This window comes from Mastigoproctus giganteus, chromosome 14 (genome assembly GCF_048544385.1).
Source record: "Mastigoproctus giganteus isolate SK-2022 chromosome 14, ASM4854438v1, whole genome shotgun sequence".
In the NCBI taxonomy this organism is placed as follows: domain Eukaryota; kingdom Metazoa; phylum Arthropoda; class Arachnida; order Uropygi; family Thelyphonidae; genus Mastigoproctus; species Mastigoproctus giganteus.
The window spans coordinates 112,074,582-112,097,567 of NC_143588.1; the positions used below are offsets into that span (position 1 = coordinate 112,074,582).

Below are 22,986 nucleotides of genomic sequence, written 5' to 3' on the forward strand. Positions count from 1 at the left end.
TTCCACATCGACCAACACGTGAAAACAGCATCGCGCATTATGGCCAAGAAAAGGAAAAGTTTCCAGAGCAGTCACTCCAAGCCATATACTGTACTTCAAAGTGATTTTTCGAACGATTTGTATCTCGCCCTGGTAAGCAGCAATATCCCTTTCAGTAAGAGTCGAGTTCCCTTTCAGAAGAATCGAGTCTTCAAGCAATTTTTGAAAAAAAAAAAAAAAAAAATTGTATAAATCAAAATATTCCAGACGAATCTACGTTGGGAAAGAATTTTCAAAGACATTATTCGTGAAGGTATTAGAGAAAACTACATTTGGATGTTCGTCGACGAAATGACACGCATTTGTGGCCGCTGTATTGCACATTTTATATGTGGATAATTAAAAGCAGAACCATCGTGCCCTCGTTGTTCCTTGCATGTAAGGCCCTCGAAAAGTTGAATTACTCTACAACAGCAAGGTTTGTACTGATTATTTGCAATTATTATGGTCAGAATCGACATACTGTATAGCTAAAGTCACATTTTTGTTTGGCATCATGTAATGCTAAAATTTTGATTCTGTAAAAGAATTTATGTATTCATTGGGTATTACTCATTCAATGGATATTGGTATTTCTGATTTTTCATCCAGTCTTGGGTTTTCTGAGTTTTTGGTGGGGAAACCATTCCATCCATGCCTGAGACTGACTAACTCAGCCATTTGTGAAAATGACGAATAAAATTCCTAGTTTCATTGAGAGGACTCAAACTCAGGTATTTTCCATTCAGTGTGGGGGTTGTTGTTGTTATTTGGAGCATTAGCAACTAAGGCCATATTGCTCCTGGATATGCGGTGGTCATTCTCTGACCTTTCCGCATTCTCTGTATTTGGTGGTGACGGGCTCGAACCCCGGTCTAATCAAGAAGCGTGTGCTACGCACTGCTGCTCCTTCCCACCTGACTACGGAGACACCTAGGTGTGGGGGAGGACAATGATTATACCAACTGTGCTACCCACGAGGGCAACAGCAAATAAATATCTGCTGCTCATCTGGGCACTTATGCGCCCTGAAGTGTATGATGGGACTTGTTATTTTTTCCTTCCTCAGACCAGCGATTTTCAACCAGTGTACTGCGAATGAAGGGTCCACAGGTGTGCCGCGGAGTTTGGGGGATTAAAAAAATCGTTGAGGTAAATTTTAGAAGTACTGTATATTTTTCATGATAGGCTGATAAGGATGAAAACAATAACAGTTTAATAAAATAAAAAAAAAAAAGTTATTATAGTAAAATTCCAAGAACTTACATCCCTGTTGTTTCAGATCCCAAAATAACTGCAATGTACTGTTACCAACCCACCTTTCACCATTTTCAAGCCACCAGTGTCAGTGTTCAGTCAGCTGTTGTTCGCATTGGGTGTGTTATTCTGTGTGAGTTTGCGCTTATGCATTTTTGTTTATTTCTATTTCATTTTAATTATTTCTGAATTCAGTTGATTTTTATTTTTTTAGGGCTTATTAAACATGGACAGATTTCTAATTTAAAAATGTAAGTTAGATGATGACAATGAATGAAGTGTAGCTGGCACTAGTTCTGGTAGTATAACACATAGTGCAGTTAGTAGTAGTTCTAAAACTGTCATACACCAGTATAATGAAGACTATTTGTCTTTTGGATTCTTTTCATCAGGAGAAGAGCAGCTACATCCTAAGTGTGTTGTTCGTGGCGAGAAACTGGCAAACCAAGCTATGGTTCGAAGTAAGCTGAAAAGACACCTTCACAAAAAGCCCTCACATTTATGCGAGAAACCAGTTGAATATTTTAAAAGGCTTATAGCTGATCAAACACGCCAGGCTGAGCAATGGACCAAAATCACAACTATTTCTGATAAAGCTCAAGAAGCAAACTATGATGTTGCCAAAATCATGGCAAAAAAGATGAAATCACATACAATTGCTGAGTCAGTAATTTTACCAGCATTAGTCGGTGTATACAAGATATGTCTCAAGACGTTGAGTCAAAAGTGATAGCTAACATTAAAGAAGCCAATTTTTTTGCCATCCAGTTGGACGAGTCAACTGACATCACTGGAAAAGCTCAACTGCTAGCATTCAGCAGGTTTATTTATAATGGAGACATCACTGAACAATTTTCATTTTGCAAACCACTTCCAGAAAAAACGAAAGACATCCTTAATGCTGTCTACAGTTATTTCAGTTCTCACGATTTGTCATGGAAATCATGCATCAGCATCTGCACTGGTGGTGCTCCCTCTATGTTGGGAAGCCTGAAAGGATTTGTCACATTGGCCAAGCAAAATAACCCTGGCATTGTTTTTACACACTGTTTCCTGCACAAGAGAGGCCCTCATTTCAAAATCAGTAGTACCTGAGCTCCAAAAAGTACTGGATGAGACAATCAAAATGGTTAACTACATCAAGAGTAGACCATTAAAATTGAGGTTGTTTTCAGCACTGTGTTCTGCCATGGAAGCTGCTCACAGAAGTGAGGTGGCTATCTCGAGGGCAAGTAATTATTATTATTATTATTATTAGCCATATGGTGCAAGGAAGCCTGAGGCTTATGTTGTACCAGTCAAAAAAAAAAAAAAAAAAAATCCTGAGTTACCCTGAGAGAGAGAGAGAGAGAGAGAGGGTGAGTGAGTGAGTGGGTGGGTGGGTGGGTGGGTGGGGAATCACCAAGAAAGAGAAGACTGATGATATCCAGCTCAGGACCTTGGGTGTGCCAAGCCAGTACTCACCAGATACTTTTCAGGGTTCTCTGAACTGAGGGAAGAGCTATAATTTTTTTTACATCTGAAGTCTGAGCGGACTGACTTGCTTAGTGATGAGACCTGGTGCAGTAAAGTTGCTTTCCTAGCTGACATTTCCCAAGCCTTGAATACTCTTAACCAGAGTATGCAGCGAAAGAATGAAAATATTCTTACCTGTACTGACAAAATTGACTCTTTTAAGGAAAAATTAACATTGTGGGGGAGCCAGAGTCAAAAAAGAGCTGACAAAAAGTTGCAGACTGTCGATTTAATTCTACGTTTGTCACTGCTGAGTACAAACATTGAAAAGTATTTCCCGTCACTTGATGTATATTCCTTGGACTGGGTAAGAGATCCATTTGTGTTAAGTGCATTGGAATTAGCAGAATTAACTGTTTCAGTAGAAGATGAGTTGACAGAAATAAGAAATGACAGAGGACTGAAACTAAAGCACTCATCAACAGATTTGCTCTCATTCTGGTTGTCTCTCTGACAGGAATACGCCGTTATCACAAAGAGGGCGATTGAAGCACTCTTTCCTTTCTATACGTCGTATCTGTGTGAGGCTGGCTTCTCTGCTATGAACACAATGAAGAGCAAGAACAGGTCGCGGCTTCAAACATTGGAGGAGGGCTTGAGGGTACTATTGCTTATCAACCATCCAACCTCGGACAAGAGACATCACCAAGCACAAGTTTCCTACTGATATTTTTATATAAATGACATTTTAATGATATTTTTTTTTATAAATAGCATCGTTTTCAATGATATCTTATTTCAATAATTGGAATAATAAAAATATGAACATAAATTATAAAAATAAATCTTTCGAAATCCAGATCAGTATTATTTTAAAAAATAGCACAATGATTAGTATTTTAGCTATTGAACTTTTAAACACAATCTTAATACGCGTTTTTTTTTTTTTAATGATAAAATCTCTCCTTAAAAAACTGATAGTGTGCCTTGACAATTTTAGCATCTTGCTCAGTGTGCTGTGAATTGAAAAAGGTTGAAAATCGCTGCATCAGACAGACAGATCATACTTAACCGACAGCCAGTGTTAATTGCAGAAATGTGTTAACTGCAAGCATGAACCCTAAAGTTTGTAGGGTTCATGTAGTGTAAGACAGCCAGCAAACTACTTGGCAGTGTTGCTTAAAATGTGTTACACATGTCATTGCAGGACAAGTCCAGGCGTATAAAGTAGGGAGCCCAATGACGAACTTAAAAAAGCAATGAATTCATTTTATTATTATCTATTTTATAATAGCATATGGTAGTGGGTTGGGAAGAATTTATAGTTTTGCCACTCACAGAGTAATGTATCCGAAATTGTGATGTTGGTCGAAAATATTTACTAGTAAGAAATAAAACAAACATATAAATAACATCGCAGTTCTGTTAATTTCATATGTTAAAAATATTAGGTTTTTTAACTTATATGAAGTTCAGTGGTAATCTTGTATTTTCATAAGTTTCTGCAGCCAAAAACTGTCTAGTTAAAGCAATGTGCTTATGCTCACAGCAGAACAGACTTTGCCTTTACAAAGAGTTTTTGATATTGCATTATTTTCCAACAAGTGTCATCGCCTAAAGGTTTCTGCCTTTTATTTAAAAGAAACCACTTTTTGTGTGAGAGGAGCTACTAAGCCCTGAAACCGGGGTTATCTTTTAAATGAGTGTTCTTGTTTATATTCCAGCATGACCATCAGTCAGTAGTGTTTACAATAAATCATCAATACAAATGTTAATTGTATTTAGCAGTCACAGGCTTGAACCCCGGTCCACTCAAAGAGCGCGTGCTACTGCACTTTCACTCCTGACCACTCGGCTATGTCTGATGGATTAACCTTTTGCCAATGCCATTTATATGAAAGTTGTGCAATACCAGTGCAATATATTGTGAAGGCAAAGTTTGTTCTTTATGAATGATAATATAATTTCTTTGACTAGGCTGTTATTGTTTGTTAGAATTTTTCCAGTGCATCAGCGACTAAGCAGTTTAAATCTTGGTAGTCATAAAAACACACGAAATCACAAAAATAGTTTTCTTCTAGCTGTTATTTTATACAATAAAAGAATAGCTAGGTGAAAGAACTCTTTAAGTTACATTTAGCTATTGTTTTATGCAATAAAATAAATGACTAAATGTATTAATTTATGAAATAAAATAAATAAATAAATGAAATATGAAATACTGTAAATCCCATAGAGAAAAGCACACACCAAAAATGTTGTGTCATTTGGAGAATTCAGAATAAAAATTTGAGCATTATTACAAACAGTTGTCAGCTGTTGCAGATATTGTAATGTATTTTTTAGTGTTATTGCAGATATCCTTTGTATTTTGTCAAATTATTGTAGAAGCATTTTACTATCAGAAGAACCAAAACAGGCTGTCATAATAGGCTCATCTTTCAAATATATATTGTAATGTATTTTTCAGTGTTATTGCAGATATCCTTTGTTGTATTTTGTCAAATTATTGTCATGGAAGAATTTTACTATCAGAAGAACCAAAACGGGCTGTCACAATAGGCTCATCTTTCAAGTATATTTCAGGTTAATAATATAAGATTGTAGGGGTGGGTGGGGATACACACAGTATCTGAAAGATTTTAGGCAGAACCTTTTGGCAATCCAATTTGTTTGAAATTTGTGCAAATAAGAGCAACTTATTATGAAGGCAAAGACATTGAGGCCATTCTATTTCTTCTTCATGTGTTGTCTCCATCCAGGAGGTTGACTACCATGAATCTCCACCAGCTTAGCATCTGTGCTTTCCCTTGAACAATCTTCATAAGAAAATAGTAGTAGTGGCATGTGATGCAAGTGTATGAAATGGTTGTGTAAAAAAAAAAATTTTTACACAACCATTTCCTCTAAATTTGTCCAGTTCCTCCTTAAATTTATTTAACCTATCCACTTCCACAACTACAGATGGAAGGTTGTTCCAGCAGTTAACCACCCCCTGGCTAAAGGCAAATTTCCGCACATCTGTTCAACCTCTGTCTTTCCTTAATTTGAATTTATGCCCTCTTAGGTTCTTAATCTGAACAAGTGGAAGAATCCCATCAGAATTCAGCGTGCTCAACCCATTCAAGGCCTTATACACCTCAATCAGATTACCACATAGGTGCCTAGTCTCCAGCCATTGCAATTTGCAGAACTTAACTCTCTCTTGGTAAGAGGATCCCTTCATTCCCCTCACCAATCTTGTTGCCCTTCTCTGTACACACTCAAGCAAATCTAAATCCTTCCTAAAATGAGGCCTCCAGACCTGTACAGAGTGCTCAAGGCATGACCTGACCATTGCCTTGTACAAAGGAATAATCATCTCCTTTTCCCTGCTAGTAAAATTCCTGCATATCATTGACAAACCCCATGACCTGCCCTTGCAGCCTGTTTGCATTGCTCAGAAAACTTCATAATCTGACTACACAATTACTCCCAGGTCTTTTTCATTTTCTACCACCCTAAGTGTAGTACCACACAGTTGTTATGTTCCTCTTGGGTTATTTCTACCCATATGCAGTACTTTGCATTTGTCAATGTTAAACTTCAATTACCACTTCTTAGTCCGTCTGCTCAAAGTTTCTAGATCCTGTTGCAGTAGCACACCGTCATTAACAACCCTGCCCACCTTTGTATCATTTGCAAACTTTGACACTAAGCCTGATATACCTTCATCAATATCATTGATAAATATACAAAACAACAGTGGGCCCAACACTGAACCCTGTGGGACTCCACTAATAAAATTGGTCCACGAAGAGCAGCCTCCATTGATTACCACCCTCTGTTTTCTCCCACTCAACCAACCTTTTATCCCTTGTAGCAACTTACCCTTAATACCATTCTGCTCCAATTTGTACAGCAGTCTTTCATGGACAGAAGTGTCAAAAGCTTTCCTGAAATCCAAGTATATGATATCAAAATTATTTTTTGCATCCAGTTCCTTTGTAACCACATCATAGTATCCAATCAAATTTGTAAGACAAGGCTTTCCCTTAACAAACCCATGCTGTGTCTGAATTATTGCTGCAATCTTGTCTAGATGATCCTGCAATGCATCTTTAACCAGTGACTCCATTATTTTACCTGGAACAGAAGTTAAACTAACTGGTCTGTAATTACTTGTGTCACACTTCGATCCCCCTTTGTGAATTGGGGATACATTTGCAGATCTCCAGTCTGTGGGGACCTCCCCTGAGTCCAAGGATGCTCTCATAATTATGGCTAAGGGTTAGCATTAGTAGAGGCATTTGATGCAAGAAAGCAAGCTTATGCAGCATCAGCCAAAAAAATTAAGGTAAAATAAATAAATAAAAAATAACCACTTCCACTTCACCCCTCTGTTCGTTCGAAATACCTGTCCAGCCGAGCCTTAAACTTATTTAGGCTATCAACTTCCACGACAAGGGATGGAAGTCTGTTCCACCTACCAACCACCCGCTGGCTAAAGGCAAATTTCCGCACATCTATCCTACATCTGTCTTTCCTCAATTTGAATTTATGCCCTCTCAGGTGATTATTCTGAGCAAGAGGAAGAATCCCATCAGCATTGAGCATGCTCAAACCATTCAAGGCTTTGTACACCTCTATCAGATCACCTCGCTGCTGCCTAGTCTCCGGACACTGTAATTCGCAAAACTTAAGCCTTTCTTCGTAAGAGCACCCCTTTGTTCCATTCACTAATCTTGTTGCCCTTCTCTGTACTCGTTCCAGCAGCTCTACATCCTTCTTGAAATGAGGTCTCCAGGCCTGTATACAGTACTCTAGGTGTGGCCTGACCATTGCCTTATACAAGGGAATAATCACCTCCTTATCCCTGCTAGAAAAATTCCTATATATCATTGACAATACACCATGAGCTACTCTTGCAGCCCGTCTGCACTGCTCAGAGAACTTCATATCTGCCTGCACAACCACCCCCAGGTCCCTTTCATTCTCTACCACTGTCAGTGTAGTACCACAGAGTTGATACGTTGCTGTGGGGTTGCTGTTTCCCATATGTAGTACTTTACATTTGTCAATGTTAAACTTCAATTGCCACCTCTCAGCCCATCTGCTCAACCTTTCCAGATCCTGTTGCAGCAGCATAGTGTCAGTAGTGTCCTTGACAACCCTGCCAACCTTTGTATCGTCTGCAAACTTGAACATTAAGCTTGATATACCATCATCAATATCATTTATAAATACAGAAGACAATAAAAGACCCAATACTGAACCCTGCGGGACTCCACTAATAACATTAGTCCACGATGAGCAGTCTCCATTGATTACCACTCTGTCTTCTCCCCCTCAACCACCCCTTTATCCATAGCAGCAATTTTCCTCCAATGCCACACTGCTCCAATTTGTGCAGCAGTCTTCCATGTGCAACAGTATCAAAAGCCTTTCTAAGATCCAAGTATATAATATCAAAGTTATTCCCTGCATCCAGTTCTTTTATGACTGCATCATAGTATCCAATCAAATTGGTCAGGCAAGACTTCCCCTTAACAAAACCATGCTGTGTCTGAGCTATAACTGAAGTCTTGTCTAGATGATCCTGCAGTGCTTCTTTAACCAATGCCTCTATTAATTTTCCGGGAACAGAAGTTAAACTCACAGGTCTATAATTATTTGTGCCTGCCTTTGATCCTCCTTTGTGAATTGCGGTCACATTTGCACATCTCCAGTCTATGGGTACCTCCCCTGAGTCCAAGGAAGCTCTCATAATTATGGCTAAGGGTTTGCTTACTTCCATTGCTGCCTCCTTTAATATAACTGGATAGATTCCATCCACCCCAGGTGCCTTTCTTGTGTTTATCTTCAACAATTTCTCCTCCACTTTACTCTCAGTTATTACAAGATTCTCTAGCTTACTGCCAGAGTTGAATACACCTCTGGCATTTTCCTCGCTGAATAACTCCTCATGTGTGAATGTCGATGCAAAATATTCATTTAGTTTGTTAGCTTCCTGAGCAGGATCATCAACAGTTGACCCATCGATATCAAGTGGACCAATCTGATTCATCCCCTTCCTTCTAGAGTTTACATATGTAAAGAACTCTTTGCTGTTTTTCTTCGCATCCTTTGCCAACGATTTCTCGTAATCTGCCTTCGCCTGCCTAACCTCCTTTGTAACTTGGTTACAGATCAACTTGTATCTATCATAGGCTTCTGTGTCACGTGTTAATTTGTATGTATCCCATGCATTTTTCTTCTCTGCCATATGCCTCATTAGTTCATCTGACATCCATTTAGGCCTAAACCTTGAACAATATTTCTTAGTTGGTATGTAAAGCCTAGTAGCTTCCAAGATAAGTTCTTTGAATGCTTCCCATTTTGAATTTGCTGTTGGTAACATCATCAGTTGATCCCACTGTATAGAATTTAAATACTGTCTCAGTCCACCGTAGTCGCCTTTACGAAAGCAATTCCCCTTCCCTTTACCCCTAATGGTAGTTACCTCTTTGAGTAAATCCCACTTCTGAACACTGTGATCACTGCCACCTAGTGGTTCATTTATCTGCAGATTCTTAATGCATGAAGAATCACTACTGATAATCAAATCAAGAGTGTTACTCCCTCTAGTTGCCTCCCGAACATGCTGATGTAGAAAACAATCATCCAATAAATCCACAAAAGCCTTGCTAGTGTGTGAGTGACCAGCCCCCAAATTCCAGTCAATATCTGGGAAATTAAAATCTCCCATAATAAGACTCTCTGATTTACTGGCCCACTCTATTTCTCTGTACAGTTTCTTATTATACTCATCAGAGTCATTAGGCCTATAGCACACTCCTACTCTCAATTTTGATCTCCCAATGCTTATGTCACACCAAACTGACTCGACACTGCACTGTCCAGCGATGTCCACTGGCTTCACTTCCTTGGATTTTATGTGTTTCTTAACTAATAGCATAACCCCTCCTCCCTTCCTATCCTGTCTATCCTTTCTGTAGACATTGTACTCCTCAAATTCCAGTTCTGCATTCCTTATATCTGTGTGACACCACGTCTCTGAAATCCCAACAATATCTGCCTTTGATGTTTTGAACAATACCTCAAATTCATCAAATTTATTTACTAGACTCCTAGCATTGGCGTACACGCAAGTATACATGCACCTGCTCTTCCTCTTAGCCACCCTAACACAACCCATGTGTTTACTTGTACCCCAATGATTCCCAGCAGTCTCTGAAATATCCTGCATCTTATTTTCCAGGCTGCTGCTCATTCCAATAGAAGCAGTGCAAGAATCACTTTCTCCTCTGCCAGTGGCTACTGTTAATCTATTAGTCCTTGTATCCCCCCCCCAATCTAGCAGTTTTCCGACCCTCCTAACACTGCCTCGATAGCATCAGCAAACATTCTTGCACCCTTTCTATTTAAGTGTATCCCATCCCTGTAGAAGCAGTCTCTCCTGTTAAAAAGTACAGACCAGGCTGAAAAAAATTCTACCCCTTGAGCCCTGCACAATCTTTCCAGGGCCGAATTGATCGACAGGGCTCTCATCATATACTCCCTCCTATCGTGTCTGGGCAGAATTGCAGACACTTTCAAATTCAACCCTAATTCATGGCTTTTTTTTTATCAGTGACCTGTACTTGTTAAGTAATTCCGCCGGTTTCCTACTCTTAATATCATTAGTGCCAACGTGTACAACTATATCACCTTTTGTGCCCTTAAAAGATGATATCCGCTCAACAACGTCATCAACCTTTGCCCCTGGCAGACATACCCTGGTCCTGTTCCACCTATCCTTTTTACAAAGCATGTTTCCCGTTTCCCTGACAATAGAGTCACCAACAACTACTAGTTCCTTTGGGACCAGCGCATTCTGCCTTTGCCACCTCGTTTAATATAACTGGATAGATCCCATCCACCCCAGATTAGTCCATTCCTCAATGTTGGATATCCAGATCTTTATCTGTCATCCTTTACTCCTCTTTCCCTCTACCATCCCTTCCAACAGCTTCTTTTATATAGAGTCATGTCTCAGAAGGTGGCCAAGATACCTTGTTTTCCTTTGCTTAATGATGGTCATGAGTTCTCTTTTATTTCCATTTGTTAAAGTCAGCAGTTCTGCATTTGACTTTCTTTGTGTCCATGGTGTTCTTTTTTTTTTTTTTTTTAAATGAACTCATATATGTTTTATGTGCAACTTTATGAAGTTTCATTCTCAGATTGTGTGTTAGAATTGATTGAGACGTTTCATGTAACTGAAACAAGTATACAATCCAGCAATAAAAAGCTAAATCTTGATAATAAATGTATGTTGACAGACCTTTATAGTTTCAGAACTTCTTACTTAATGTATATGATGTATGGTTGAGCTTTGTACAAAAAGCCCATTTTTGATTTCAATTTGTATTGATAGCTGTATAATAACTATCTCTAGATCAACTCAATTTTATAATCATTTTTCTTTGCCATGCTGATGTAGTGATATACTATTGTCAGTTTTGTAATCAATAATTATTAGCCAGTGTTGGTATTACTTTATTGTTAATGTTTTCTTTATTTAAATAATATAATGGATAGAATGGCTGTGGGATGTGTGTATTATTACAAGTCTCTTATTTTAGTGTGACTGTACACAATTTCCTTTCCAAATCCTCCTTAAAGACTAATGGAACCTTGGCGCATTATAGCCTTAGATACTGATGTGCCATAAAATCCTTAAACAACCAACCAACCTGATGGAACTTGATAAAATATAAAGAGAACAGATGATGTTATTTTAATATTATTATATTCATTCCAAGGTTAATTTTTTTTTTTTTTTGAAATACATAACTCAAATTTAATCATTACTATTATTATTAGCCATATGGTGCAAGGAAGCCTGAGGCTTATGCTGCACCAGCCAAAAATTACTGAGAGAGGAAAAAGTAATCACCAAGAAAGAGAAGAATGATGATATCCAGCATTAGTAGAGGCATATGATGCAAGAAAACAAGCTTATGAAGCATCAGCCAAAAGAAAAAAAAAATGCTCCCACTTCACCCCTGCTCGTTACAAATACCTGTCCAGCTCAGTCTTAAATTTATTTAGGCTATCAACTTCCACAACAAAGGATGGAAGTCTGTTCCACCAACCAACTACCCGTTAACTAAAGGCAAACTTCTGCAAATCTATCCTACATCTGTCTACAACCAGGATCCAGCAGCTCAGGATCCTGGTGTGCCAAGCCCATACTCACCAGATGTGAGCCCCTTGTTCAAGAATTCAGCTAATTGCTTATTATGATCAAAGCTGTTGATGATCCACAGATTTGATTTCAAATAAAAATGACACAGGCAATATAATGAAATGAAATGTTTGCAAAATACAGCAGATTGCAACGTTGTGATATTATGAAGCTAGTGGAGTTGCAAAATAACATTAAATTTGTTCAATGCCATTAACATTAACAAAAAATTTGAAACCTTTTGCAGTTGGTATCAACAGTTAATTAAACACATGGCATGCAAATGTAACTTAGTAGTAGGAGTAATGGCAAATAATGCAAGAAAGCAAGCTTATATAGCATCAGCCAAAAAAAAAAAAAAAGTATGCAGTCACTCATCCGTGTCCTCTAAGAATTTGTCAAGTTCTTCATTGAATTTATTCAACCCATACACTTCCACAGCAACAGATGGAAGCATGTTACAACAATCAACCACCTACTGGCTGAAGGCAAACTTCCGCACATCTGTCATGCAACCAACCTTCCTCAGCTTGAATTTATGCTTGCTCGTGTGTAGTCTCAGCAAGTGGAAGAATGCCATTAACATTCAGCTTACTCAAGCCATTGAAGCCTTTAAACACCTCAGTCATATCTCCCTGCAGGTGCCTAGTCTTGAGACACTGCAATTTGCAGAACTAAAGCCTTAGGTAAGAGCACCCTTTTGTTCCATTCACCACCAGTCTGGTTGCCCTTCTCTGCACCTATTCCAGCAAATCTCTATCCTTCTTAAAGTGACGGCTCTAGACCTGTGTACAATACTCAAGATGCGGCCTAACCACGGTAGAGGTTAGGCCGCATCTAACAAATGGATAATCACTTCCTTATCACTGCTAGCAAAGTTTCTGTATATCATTGACAAAACCTCGTGAGCAGTTCTGGCAGCATGACTGCATTGCTCAAAGATTTTCATGTCTGATTTCCCTCAGGTCCTTTCATTCTCCACTACCATTCTCCATTACCAGTGTAGTATCACACAACTGATAAGTTACTCTGTGTTACTGCTACCCATATGCAGAACTTTGCGTTTATAAATTTTGAACTTCAATTGCCATTTCTCAGCCCATCTGCTTAACTTCTCTAGAACCTGTTGCAATAGCATACCATCATTCCCCTCATTAATGATCCTGCCAACCTTTATATCATTCACACACTTGGACATTAAGCCTGAGATGCCTTCATCAATATTATTAATGAATATAGAAATACTCTCGTGAGTAGGACAGTTGGTATTATGAATATAGAAAATGACTCCAACACCGAAACCTCGGGACTCCTCTAATAAGATTAGTCTGCGAAAAGCAATGTCCATTGATTACCACTCTATGTCTTCTTCCACTCAACCATAACTTTATCCATAGCAGCAATTGCCTTTAATGCTTTATATCTAACATCTTTTTCATTTTTCACTACCCTGAGTATAGTACCACATAGTTCATAAGTTACTCTGGAATTACTGCTACCCAGTGATGAGCTGTGAATATTTTAACAATGGACTCGCAGTTTTGCCGACTTTTTGATGTGAAACATTCTTGGGGATTCCTGCTGCGGATAACGTCATGGAAGTGACATCATCTGCTGTAGGCTTCCGCTAGAGGTGCTTCCCATGTTCACACACTAGTCTGTGCCAAGCACTCACTAATAGTGTGATTAGAGTGCGTGATGCATTTTTCGTGACCAGTATGATATCTTGAGTCAGCCTGGTCATCGTGTCCCCCCCTTCATGTAAATCCTGGATATGATAGTATCTCGAGTTCTAACTTTTTAGAATTTTTGAATAATATGACATCACAATCATACTTCCTGAAGTAAGTATGATTGCAACAATACAAATATTTGTCACCAATTTATTTTTTGTGTCGCATTTTTGTAACATCCCATTGTTAGGTGCCTTGAACAGCTGCATATGTTGTTTCAACTACAAGATTGGTATTCAATCAAAGCTGTTTTCTAGACATTTAGATATGTTGCAATCGCTTTACTCTTACTTTAGTTATCTGTGTATTCCTCCCTCCCCAGGCCTCCACAAGGTTGCCTGAATAATATATTTATTATTAAACATCGTGATGGAAGAATTGGAGGGTCGTGCATTTACGAGTATGCCAGATCCCATTACATTTTGATGTCGCTATGTGAATGATGTTTGTAGTTATCCCCAGAGATTCGGGCGACTGACTCTTAGACCACCTCAACTCTCTCGCCTTTCATAAAATTCACCATCGAACTAGAGTCGTACAATATCCTACCATGCTTAGACACCCTTGTCCAACGTGAAGGCATGCACTTGAAGACAACAGTCTATAACAAGCCAATGTGTGCTGGCCAATTTACTAACTACTGGTCAGCACACACACAGCCATCTTCTTGGCACTGCGCGGACCTTGTTAACTCACGCCTGAACCCACTCTAGTTCTACGGATGAGAGGTGCACCGAGATTGCTAGGGTCAAGACAGATCTTGCGAGGTGTGGCTATCCCACCAGTACCCTAGACAGATGTGACCTACAGACACATGACTGCATAGTGACTAACAGGAACATTCAAGGTAGTGACTCTGCTGCGAGCGCCTTTATCCCATACTACCCGAACCTATCACAGCATGTTTCTAGGGACTTGAAATTTCATGGGATAAAGTGTGTACAGCTCCTGGGCAGGAAACTGCAATCCCTCATCTCTAGAGTGAAAACATCGGTTCCCACCTTACTATAAAGTGGACTAGTCTACCACGTTTCTTGCGATGACTGCACTGGTTGCTACCCCGGAGAAACTGGCAGAAGGCTCGGCAAATGTATCTCAGAACACAAAAGAGCCATCAGCTTATCAGACATAGAAAACTCTGCCATTGCTGAGCACTTCTGGTCAACCTGACACGACATTAACCCATGCCGCAATGTCATGGTTGTCGATTGGTCCTACCATTACCGACTTCATGCCTGGTTGGATTCATTGCACATCATGTGCTCTAATACTTCAGTCAACAGAAGCAGTGGATGTCGTGTCCACCCTATTATTGAGGCAGCGATTCTCACGACTGACAAACGTTGGCAATGTTCACATATGTCGCCACCACAGGCTTCAACTTCACACAGTTAGTTGTTACATCACGCAATTTACTGTGAATGACTGGCACTACACGCTCTTAAGTTCTACATTCCTAAAATTTTATGATGAAGGTTACCCTATTAACCGAAAGCTTTTTGTACTATATGTATTTAACATAATCTGTTTTACTATTTAACCTTAAACCTGTCATTTATTTTATTTTACTTTCTGTTTCGCTCTGTGCTACATAATAGATTATACAGAATGAATTCAGAGCACACAGGACTCTTTACCTGTATACAGTACTTCAGTCATAATGGAAGTTAATATTTAGATGCAGTTGTCAATCAGGCTTTTATCAGCACAAACAGTTAAATGCTTTTAATTACTGTATCATAGCTAATTGCAAAATAAAGTGAAATGTGTTGATATACTGTATATATTGAACTTTTACCAATGAAAATTAGTAAATTGTAGGATTTGCTGGATTCTGAGCTTAGATCTAGATCATTATCGTTATTAGCCATATGGCGCAAGGAAGCCTTAGGCTTTCGCTGGACCAGGCAAAAAAAAAAATTCTGAGTTACCCTGAGAGAGAGAGAGAGAAATCACCAAGAAATAAAAGAATGATGATATCCAGCTCAGGACCCTGGGTGTGCCAAGCCCATACTCACCAGATGTGAGCCCCTGATCTATGATGAAGATCTTAGATCTTCTGCAGTAAAGTGATTTATTTATTATAAAGAATTTCTGATATTCAGTAAAAATATTAATATCCTTTATGTGAAACAAAAAATTCTTAAAAGTTTTGTGTAATTTTACATTTCTTATAATATTGCTCCCATTTTGTAAGCATATTTGTGTTATAATTAAAATTTGATATTTTAATATCAAATTAATATCTTAATATCATACTATTAAAATGTGATATGCATTCTTGTCTTTTGCAGTCTTTTTTCCTTTTTAATACGTCAAACCCAAAACCAAATTTATCACCCATGATTAAAAATCTTGAACTTTTTTTTTTTTCTTTTCTAATTGGTAGGGATGCTGCTTCACCTGGGGTGCCAGAAAACCTCATATTGGCTGTTTGTATACCTGTATTCATGCAAGTATTAGAGCCCCAACTCAGAGGAGGAAAGAGTAGAACCAGAATCCTCTCAAGGAAATAGCATGGTAAGATGCACCTTTCCAGATTTTCAAGCATGACATTATTTTGTGTTCTTGATTTAGGGAGTCATGCAGAAAACAAACAATAATCTTGAGTTACTTAACTTTCACTGAAGGAGTATTAATATGCCAAAGTAGAATGGAATTGTCCTTATATTTTAATTCATGCTTTGTAATAAACTACACTGTCATGAGAATTATGGAATGATACCCATTGTTGGTAATTTGAAGGAGTTTCCATCATTGTATTCAGTGAGTTGTCAGGAATCTTAGAGAACTTATAAATGTTTGTGAGAAAAAAATCAAGGGTGTTTGCTGTGTGGTTAGGATTATGTGGTATTCTGGTAGGTAACTGAACAGTCTGTGTGATGTCATTAGTAATTACAAAAGCCTCAGCATCTCAACCAGCTGGGTCCCTGTGATTAGAAAATGGAAGTCAGCCGGAGTTGTGAACATTAAAATCACCAAGAAAAATTATCTCACTGTTAGGAAAGTGGGACTGGAGATAGTCAAGTTTCAAAGAGAGGAAGTCAAAGAGTTCAAAGTGATTAGTGGATTTGGGAGAATGATAGAGGCAGCAGATGAATTTTACAGAATGTGGTAGAGAGATTTTAAGCCAAAGGAGATTTCAAATTACTAAGTCTCTGTCAAGGAATACCTGAACGGTCATATGCACTTATATGTCCTAGTATATAAACTAGTGGTTTATATACTAGGACAACACTCTTGTGCCCTTAAGACCTATTTTGCAACATGGAGAATAGACTCGCAACATCGAATTGGCATTGTGTTATTCATTCTAAAATTCTCCTATAAGTTAGACCTCAGAATGCCGCAAAACTATGGTTCCTTTACTATAAAATTTGTGCTATGGATAATGCGTAGCAAGAGAATAACTAAGAGGCAAAGATGATTAAACAAAACGTAGTTTATTTCTAATATGTGTTCATATAAAACTCATGTAAATTAATAATTATACTGATTCTATCTCTTATCAAAAGGAATAAATTGAACTAAATATGTTAGACTAATGGTACATGTGTACAAACATGTCAGCGTTCTTCATATGATCTTCAGTTGGCATTGCCTGTACTCTCGGAGCCAACACTCATCCTTCAGTTTGAGTATCTGGGTGTATATGTAGGTGTACTGTACAGACTTAGTATGTAATAGTCATAACTTACGGTATTACATTAATGCAAATGGATCTTCCTGAGTCTTATACTTTAATTTATAAGGTGGTGTGAGCTTGATGCTACCATAGTGAATGTTCTTATGAGGAGGGATGTTTCTCGTTAGACTCGTTCAAATAAAGAGTCGGGCACGAACGTTTGACATTTCATTCGTTTAAGCTATCGTGTCGTAAAGTTAGGGTCTTGCTGACATCTGCTCTTGCTGACGATCTTGTATTAGAAACTCTTTTCACTGTGTCAGAATTTACACATTTCTAGATTTCTGGTTAAAATTTTCCAGCGATGGGTTTACGCAGAAAAAAATGTGAAAAATTATGCACAAACATAAAATACAGTAAACCCCCGCTATTCACGGTATCTGTATTTGCGGTTTCGCGTATTCGCGGTCGCTGATTTAATATAAAATGAAACCTAAAAAAAATGTGAATTTTAAAGTGCCGTGAACATTTTCCGCCATAAAAAAACATAGGCGTGGCTAAAATCATCTTTTCCGGTCAAAACAGCGCTCAGTTGGTGGGGGGAGAGAGATGTAACAAAATCGCGAGCTTGGATATTTCTCGCTAATCCTTGTTCAGTGTGTTATGCGCTTGTCATGGAAGGTTTCATTGTTTGCTTTTAATTTATATGCTTATAAATTGATATGCTTACAAAAGTGATAAATCTACCGTTTTGCAGTGTAAAACAGACTTTTTCGTGTGTGTTAATGGAAGAATGACTTTATTGTGGACAAGTTCTTTCTAACCCGTACAAAAATATGGTTACGAATAACAAGGGAAATGTGAAAAGATCAAAGAAGGTGATGACATTAGCGAATAAAATTGAGATATTAGACAAAATTTCTAATGGTGAAAGTGTCTACTCAGTGGTAAAACATTATAAAATCAATGAGTCAACGATACGATCAGTCAAAAAATCGGAAGAAAAATCTGCCGTAGTATCCGTGAAAACGCGCTAATTGCTTCAAAAATTTGCTCTGTAACTCGTGATGTTAAATTAGATAAAATGTAAAAAGCTTTAAATCTGTGGATAGAAGACCGAAATAAAAATAAAATTCCGTTAAGTTCTCATCATTCATGAAAAGGCAAAACTCCTTTATCAACACTAGCAAAACTGGTGATAGCACTGGCGGGATAAGTTTTGTAGCTAGCAAAGGCTCTGGTTTGAAAGATTTGTTTGAAATTTCTAATAAATAGTACATTTAATATTAAATTGTTTCTTATTTTCATTTCGATGCCACATGCTTGCAATTCACTATGTACATAGTCATATTATGATGTACGTATAATACATACATAGACAAAATTTTAGACTAGTTTTTCTTATATATTGTCATACTTTGGAATGGAACCCCTTTATTACTATGGGAGCAATAACTCAGTATTCGCGTCGGTATTCGCAGCATTTCTCAGGAACGTAACTCCCGCGAATAGCGGGGGTTTACTGTACTCAATTGCAGTGCTGCAACTTTCTGCAGCGAAATTTCCAATTAAATTTAAGGAATGATTAGCACACGGAATAAAAATCGCACTTGGGCTATGTTCTTTAATACGTGCTTGCAAACCTGATTACTTCCCTGACATATTAGAAGCATTATCAAATGATTGTTCTCGACAGTTTTTAATATTCACTCCTAATTTTATTAAAGTTTGCAAAACTTCTTGTTCCAAATATGAAGACGTGTGTTTATCTATGGGAATGAATTCCACAAATCTTTCCATTATATTACCACAGGATGAAACATATCTTATCACAAAAGTTAGTTGATCGACATGAAAAACATCGGGAGTGGAATCAACAGTTATACTATAATAAGTCGCAGATTTGATTTCTTCAATTATATCCGCTCTTACTTGATTTCCAATAAGACCTACAAATTCGTCACATTAATATGAGATAAATAGTTTACATTTCCTTGTCCTTCGTTGGCATATTTTTGTAGATGTAACTTCAAAAACTCATCGTATTCGCTTAGATATTCCAAGCAGGTTAAATAATTTCCTTTCCTATTGGAATCTTTGCTTTCATCGTGAATCCTAATCCTAAGCGACTCAACAATTTTATTGTTGATACAATTCTTTTCAATGCTTCTCTCCAGTAACATTCTTCTTTTTCCTTTTCCTGTAATCATTGAGTATCGATTCTATTGAATTTTGTTAATCTTTTATGCATAGTACACATGGCTGACGTGTTCTTTTGAAACTTCGTGGTCCGATGAAATAACAGTTATTGATCTACAATTTTGTAAACCAGTTATTAATTTAGATTTTATTGTTGAAAAGAGTTTGCAATGGTAGCAGTAAACACTTTTGCTTGTTTCTGAAAATATCAGCCAATTTCTCTATTCCATAATTCCATTTGATTTCTTTCTGTAGAAATGATCATAAGAAAGTCCTCTGTTATACACTTCATCTCTGTCTTTATACACTGATTTTAAATTCTCTATATTCCCGATATTTTTTGGTTTGTTATTAAGAATATGATCAATAATAGCATCTGTTAATATTGTTGGCCATAAAGCTATATCATTTATTACTTCGATCTCTATATCGAAGCGTCTTTCTGGACTATCTCTACCTTCTGCGTTTTTGCAATCCCTTTTTTCAGTAGCAATTTTAACCTCTTGATTCTCAACTTGTTCTTCTTTCTCTTCTTTAGAAGAAGTTTCGAACATAGGCAATTCAGAATTATCTGACGTAGATGTTGATGGCAACTCTGTCTCTGTATTAACTTTTAAAAATTTATGCAATGAATTTCTTTGGCTTTCAGCAATTTCCAGGTTTTTTTTAACTTTTTTTGCTTTTCTGCCCCACTTTGATGTCTCTTCATTTTTTTGCTGTGAAGAAAAAAAAGTTTTTTTTTTTGTAAAATAGTTTAAAAGCTTTTAGCCTCGCAAACAATGCCTACTAAAAATATTTTTTTTTATGATAATGTTGTTAAGATGTTAACAAAGAATTCATTTTTACCTGTCTCCAATCAAAATATAATTTAGAAAAAACCCTCTGGAGATAAATCAGCCTCAGGAAAACAGCAGAATTAGCAGCGTATCCAGGGCAGTCAAGAATGCAAGGGCAGGATCAAGATCTAGGGGCGAGAACGAGTCCAGGGCTTGCGGGCGAGAGAGATGGCAGATGAGTGCTGGCCGTTCAGAGAGCTTCAAGGTCTAGCGGTCGAGAGAGAGCGAGTCTTCTCATCTTCCGGGTTTTATGTGTTAGAGTTGGGGATGGTCTCTTTCCCATGTGACGTCACTGGACGTCACATAAGAAATTTTCTGCCCGGTTGTTACGAAATGCCATTAGGTACAATGAATGTCAAAAAATTAACTTTCACGTCCTCCCACACCGTCATTTTTTAGTGAATAAAATTTTTAAAAATTCAGACTTATTCTACGTAATGAGATCTTTCCAACCATATATTACACTTTAAGAAAAAAAAAATTTTTTTTTCAAAGATCCGCCATTTTTACCCTTTGATTGTCGCATTTCGTAACCATGACATAAAATTGTGAAAAAAATCTACAAATTACTGTAGTCTCCCGACCAACGATAATTAAGAAATTATTGATATCTCTTATATTTTCCGAATTACGATCGTTTTTCTTACAAAAAAATCTCATTATGAAAAATAGCGGCCTGTCAAGGCAATTTACTTTTAAACTAAAAAAAAAATTACAAACCTCAAATTTTTATTTTATATGTAGCCCTCTTTCCACAGATCATAAATCGTATTTAAATCAAATTATTATTTTGGAAGGGGTCGATTTTTTTGTGTAATTAAAAAAATATATATTTACTTAATTTGGGCCTATTTATGCTATACTAGTTTCATCCCCTGATGTCCAGTTAAAAGTTAGAAGCCCGCCAAAACTCAAATAAATTTCCTTCAAAAGCTTAAATAATACCGCGTTATAGGAGGGTTGATTGTATACAAAAAAAACATAATTTTCCTTGAATCCTAATGAAAAGACATTTTAAGACCTCGGGCCCCTTAGTATTCTGGGCCCTACGCGGCCACTTAATCCGCCTCTGATCTTCAAGACTGTAAAGTTCAAATAAAAAAAAAGTTCACCTGTTTAATGTTTTTTTTTTTTTTTTTTTTCTCATGGGTATGTGTGAAGAATGTTTATAGAATGTCTGTCACAGTTTTTCGTCATTGTTGCAATAAATCTCTCTTCTTTTATTGTTCTGATATGAGTTTAAAAAAAAAATCGGGTGTGGCTGTGTCAGAGCATGGCCGGAGGAGTTTTACGTGAATACGTGACGACAGCAGATTATATGTGTGTTGGGAAGTGTAAATAAATGAAAACAGGTGTAATAATCAATTACAATTTTATTTATCATAGGTCTATGATAAGAGATATAAGATACAAAGGGTAAACAAGATACATCCAAGTTTTTGGCGAAAGTCAGATAAATACACGTGTTATTGAGCGTGGTCACCATGGTCTGAACGTAAGTGAGATTAAACTCCCGTTGCATAAAGTCCTGGAGTGATCGGTTTCATGACACGTCGACATTGAAGTCACCGGTAATGATCGGCGTATGCAGGTCTGGCTCGATACTGGGGATTATTTTCTTTATGCTTTTTGAGTATTGCAGCAGGGATCGATAGATACAACATTCTGTTGCTGATGATGAAGCATTCGGATGAATGTACACAGCTCTGAGGACAAATTTAGATACACTGTTGATCGTTATGTCGACCAGGCATATATCTCCCACTGATGGTTCTTCAACTCTAAGCTTATGATTGACATCAATGGTAACGATACGTTGACAATCGGTGAATCTGTTAAGGTTCCTGTATATGTTGACTCCACCGGCTGTGTGTTTGGACGATGACGACGGTTGATTGCACTGCCTTTCTATAGCTGTATTCTTACATGCTTTAAGTTTGCAACCAGATACAGTCACAGGTGTGGCATCATCCATCCAGGTTTCACTGATGGCCAGTAGTCAGATCTGTTTATAATAGAATCAGTTTCGATATCTTCGGCGTGCGCCACCAAACTCTGTGCGTTGATCGCTGAGACAAGTAAGACTGCATGCCGTGAGTTTTCGCCGTTGTCATGATCATCATCTATGTTTAATCTCTGGACTTCCTCTGTGATTGCAGCAATTGACAACAGAAACTGTCAACTCACTTAACCAGTCGGCAAGTGGTGTTTTTTCATTCTCTCGTATTTGTCGCGTATCTCCCTGACAGTGGGTGCTGAATTTCTGTAACTGTGATAGAATTTATAATCGTCTCTCTCATTAGTCAAATACAACTCATCGATAGAAGTGACTCTGCTTAGTGCAACGTTTTGTTGAGACTTATCGTACTGAAAGACGATGAGATTGAAAGTGCCTTCTTGCAATTTGTGAATCGTTATCACACAAGCGGGCACTAACGGAAACTGGACTCGTCTGCACTTTTCAACATGCCACCCAGCGGAATGTTCGCGACGCGAGTAGTTATTGGAGTCCATTTAACATGTCACGTTTGCACATTAAGTGCGGTTTAGCCCTGATTTGACACCTCTGTCCCATAGAGTCTTGTGGAAATTAAGCCACAAACGAAGGTGATGTTTGGAAACTGCTGTGGAAGTTGAAGGTTCATTTTCTATCTC

General features: G+C 37.8%; 1 long non-coding RNA gene across 1 annotated transcript; it reads left to right on the plus strand.

The window, feature by feature from the left end:
- The first annotated feature begins 1,359 nt into the window (after nucleotides 1-1,359).
- Nucleotides 1,360-20,837, plus strand: LOC150075570 (uncharacterized). Its single transcript, XR_016547903.1, has 3 exons — nucleotides 1,360-1,408; nucleotides 16,061-16,191; nucleotides 20,368-20,837. It is a non-coding gene; the product is annotated as an uncharacterized LOC150075570 (long non-coding RNA).
- Nucleotides 20,838-22,986: the final 2,149 nt, after the last annotated feature.